The sequence below is a fragment of the Anopheles aquasalis genome, chromosome 2 (assembly GCF_943734665.1).
Source record: "Anopheles aquasalis chromosome 2, idAnoAquaMG_Q_19, whole genome shotgun sequence".
Classification (NCBI taxonomy): domain Eukaryota; kingdom Metazoa; phylum Arthropoda; class Insecta; order Diptera; family Culicidae; genus Anopheles; species Anopheles aquasalis.
Window position 1 is genome coordinate 35,427,501 of NC_064877.1, and position 5,000 is coordinate 35,432,500.

The window sequence follows — 5,000 nt, forward strand, 5'->3', positions numbered from 1 at the left end:
TCACCCGGCCAGGCAGACACTTTTATGGGTCACCATTATGTTTGGCAGGAGCTTTTAAAAACACAATCAAGCGCATTATTCTCACTGCAGCCCCCGGTGGGCTGCAGGTTACCCCTTGTTTTGGTCTCTGTCGCTTATCGGATACTCCAGCGCCGGGTGTGGTGGTAGGCGTGGTGGTGGGGAGCACGAGGTCATCGAATTCGTCGGAACATAAATCGCATTTCGTGACTGTCCATGTGTGGTGCCGGGTGAAATCCGGCCAACTCGAGCACCAGCACGGATGCACTCGCTGCAAGTGATTTAATGTCACATCACGTCCCGAATTTGTGCCACAACAGAGCTGGTGCCGTGCTGGTGCGCAGTGAATGATGATGCCGATGATGATGATGATGATGCTGCCCACGTGCCAGTGCTGCAGCTACACTGGAGTCTGGAAAACGATCGATCCGAACACCCCGGACCGGACCTGAGGTGCATGATGGATGGGCGCAAGTATATCAAGCACCAAACAAACACATTCGGGCCACTTTATGTTACATTGTTGTGTTTGGTGGGTGCCGTTTGGTTACAGAGTGGGTTTTCAGGAGTCCATTATTGTATTACGATGGTCGCTTACCAACCGTTGTTTGCTCCTAAAATCCTTTACCAATTCCTCAATTGCTGTCTCATCAAACTAAAAAAAAACAATAAAAATTCGTTTAAAGCTAGTTGATTCGCAAGCATTTCTATTAAATCCCGCTCCAGTATGCACTACTCGGCACAAGAGGATCGTCAATTTGTCCTCGCATTCACTGACTGTCCTCGATGGCAGCCGGACCGGTCCGATCCACCAACCCCAAGGACGACTCTCTCGTTGCCGCAAAATTTAAAACTCAATTATAGAAACATTCCATTCCACCGTAGCCACCGCCGGCGGATGTTTTGCTCCACTCATTAAGGCTTCCGTCGAGCATAATGATTGGTTCCGGGGGGGCGGTGTCGAGAACCGTATGCCGACGACGACGACGGAACTTTTGCCACAACAAATCCTCAGCCCATCCTCAGTGTGTGTGGTCTAACAAGGGAGCGACCTCGCAAGACGATGCTCACCAGAGACCGGCGCTCCATTACCGTTCTACCGCCGGTTTCCGGCAGCAACAGCAGCAGCAGCCGCATTACCAAATGTAATTAGTTTTGCGAAACATTCCGAGATGCCGAGTGCCGGGTTCATGCCATGCTCTCGCGGCAAACCGTTGCCATGACAGACGATGGCACACATGCCCTAATGTCCTTTTTTGTCGCCCCTTGTTAGCCGTCCCGTCTCAGGTCTTATTTTTTCCCTTTCTTCTGTCTCTTCTCCGGGGGTCATGACCAAACATTTAATCGACTAACTCACCTCTGCACCTCTCATGCGTTGTCGCTGAAAGCTAACGGTTGGAGGTGCAGAATGACTCGTGGGGCCAAGGGACCGCACTCCAATCCGGTGCTGCACGCTGGGGAGGGATTACAGGATCGAGTACAGGGGACTCTAGGTGGTGGATATGAAAGGATGAGTACTACAAATGAGGGCAATGTTTCATGGAACAGCGCATATCTCGAATCGTCTGGAAGAGATGAGAAGGGAAGCATCCTCGGGCCTCGGAAGATTAAATTTGAATATATGCATCGCCAATCTTGTACCTCCTCCAGGATCCAGGTGGATGATGCTGAGCAGCTGCTAATCATGGCAGGATTCCAAAATGGCCGCCCGATGATACGTTCTCTCCGTATGCGATGGATTGCGTAGGAGCGACTTATGATGCATTTTTTTGGTACAATCGAGTCCTCGTGTTTAGAACTTCAGTTCACTTCTTTTCGAATAAAGGATATCCACATTGGATGGCTGCACAGTAGGCTGTAGATACATTCGCTCTAGTTTTTATTTTATTTCATTTCAATTTTTTCGTATTTCAAAATAAACCCCAAATATAAATGTTATTTCAGAAAGAGGCGAGTAATTTAAGATCAACACGCAAGTAAACTTTATCCACCCCTTTCTTGTTTGTCTTCTTCAATCACCTCCATCGGTTGCAACAAAAAAAAAAAATCCATCGTGCCAACCGTATCAACATATTGGTTTTTTTATTTATTCAACATTACAATTCATGTTTACAGTTTTTTAATTTATTCAATTACAATAGTGTTTGTTTTGAACATGCAGCTTTCAAGAACGCATATTTATTGTACACAGTAAAACCAGCGAACGTTACGTTCGGTGAAAATCGGAAAATGTTGTTCGCGAAAATGTTCGCGTCAAGATGATATCCATTTCATAAAAATCCCATCTTTTATCGATGCTCTCTCCCCGTATGCTCTCTCTTTCTCGAATGTCGATGTCCCCGTACGGTCTCGGTATCAATGCTCGAAGCCCCTGCACTCCTTGGTGAACTTTCCGCCCCAGACGGGCCTAGGCCAGGCAGCCGGATAAGGCCAGTTAATCTACTTGCTAATTGAATTATTCAGTGTTGCTCCGGTGCTTTCACTGCGCGCTCGGCCGCGCCTCACTAATCCGGCCTCTCCGGCTGCCTGCCATGCCATGGATGATTGCCATTTCTCTCCCCCACCCCCCTGTACCGCCAGTCCTCTCTTCTCCCTCTTACAGGGAAGGAAATGGTTGTTTTGCTGTTGAAAATGTCCTCGTCCTCGTGTACGTGTGCGCGTGTATGTGACCCTGTTTCTGTTCATACGCGATATCAATTTCACCGAGGGCGTGAGAGTGCGGAGAGGGGGGAGGGGTAGGGAGTAGCGAAGCATAACGACCTTTGCCCACATTTCATACGCGGTTCATTTATGCTGTCGCCTCTCGCTGCTGCCTTTCAACTGCTGCCCCGTGCAGCATTAGCACCAAATCGACGATCCTTCCCTCCCTCGCACGAGGTCGGTGCAATCACTGGCGTTATGTTAAAACATATTAACACAAGGACATGTATGTGTTAGTGTGAGTTCGGCTCTGTTGGGCCCGTCCTCTGTTCCGACAGCCTCCATTATTCAGTATTTTCCACGTCGCCGATTCGCTCTGTGGCTGTTTGCGGTGAACCCAGAATCCGGTCGGCAGGATCCGCAAAGTATGCCCTTGATACGAAGCATACGGCCCTTATGAGAGTCCCACCAAGGATCGCGTTCCCTCTCTTTTCTTTTATAACAATTTAGAAGCACTACCAACGTAACGCCGTCTTTTTTTTTGTCACTCGCCTTGTCACCCGTTTCAAAAGCTTGTACGGTCCCTGCTGTTGGTTCGGCTTTTATGGTTCACTGGGGACCCGCGAAATCCCTTGGCCCTAACCAAAGGTTTGTCGCGCCCTTCGACATCACCTTCACGATTTTCCCCTTTATATTCTGGCACACGCGGCTGGGGGACAATAATCGATTCGAGGTCGGGCACACGGTCGGGTGGCATTGATTTCTAGCTCCAGAACAAACACCACCGACCGATCGCCGGGTTCCGGTGCTCCGGCTCAGCTCCGTAGAGCAGCGTATTGGTGGTGAATTATCGATTGCTCTCCCTCTGTGCCATTGATTTTGTGTGCTCCTTTCCTGTTTGCACAACGGGTCCGTGGGGGGTGGGGGCGGGTGTTAATGAGATTTTCGATTTGGACGCCATTCGTTCAACTACAACCAAGAGCGAGGCCGGAAGACGGTCGTTTGTAGCTAATTAATTTTCAAACTGAAAACTGATCTACGATACAGAAGGGAAAGCGTTTAAAGAACCGTCCAATGGGTCCATACGCTAGTTTAAAATCGATTTCGATTGTTCTTTGGCAACAATCTCGTCGCAACGGTCCCCTCGGGGCACCGGACGATGGACGGCGGCAACCGGAAACGTCGGTAGTCGCCATCGGAACAAGCGTAACTTAATTGCGGTAATTACCTTAAAAAGGGAAATCAATTCTTCGCCATTCTCACTAATTCCTCGGTCAAGATTACAGCTTGACCCCCCTGGCCTCTGGAACCACCACCACCACCACCACCACCACTAACAACCAAACAAAAGGAACCGAATGGCGAAGAAAGCGAAATGAAATCCAAGTCCAAGTTATGTTTTCCGTCATCCAAACACCCACCCAATAGCGTGCCCCAAATGGCGACGGACTGCACGGGGAAATGGAAAAAGAGAAAAATTAAATTAAAAAGAAACCAAACCGAAAGTAAAGAACGTGAGCTCACAACACATTCATCTCCATCTCCTTCCTGTTTGCCCCCGTCCTTCTCCTGGTGCCTCCCAAATGCGGGCGTCTTCTAGTAGAACTGGTGCCAGTGGTTACTTGCCCAGCGAGCAGAGAGACTTACCACACGAACTCGAATGTTTTCTTCGCCACCCAGCTCTACTACTAGGTCTTCCACCTCCGTCTGCTCTCCACTTTGAAGAGGATTTTTCCAAACAAAACGCCATGGTTGAAGATTGGCACCAAGACTACAACCTCCACCTTCTCCTTGCGGACCATGGGAGTCAGCAGCAGTGGCAGCAGCAACCCAAACAAGAGAAAGTTAAAATTAAGTATCCCAATTTCCGTTTTGCCGGTTTCGTTCCGACAGTTGTTGTAGAGCGAGTGGTCGACGACCACTTTATCTCGTGATTAATTAATGTAGGTGGAACGGAGGAACGGAGCGGAATTGCGGAATGAAACTTGAGTTTCTCTCAAAAACTCAACCAAAACCGCCGACGATGACGGGCTACGCAACCGAAATGAGCTACCGTTGAGCTAATTCACTGCCACTGAGCGTAGCATCTAAGTAGACCGTTGCTCCGGTTGCTGCTTGATACTCCATAAGTTCTTAAAAACATTACCACAAAGACGAGCGCTTCGAGACGATCGATTGTGACTCACTGCGAATGTCACCGAATGTTATGCTGCTGCTGGTGCTGCTGCACTCGCCTCCCCAATGGGGCGTAATTGAAAAGCATTGTTCAATCTGAATTGATACTTCTGAACACCGACAATCGATTTGTAATCCAATATGGGAGAAGGGTGCAGAGCTGGTTA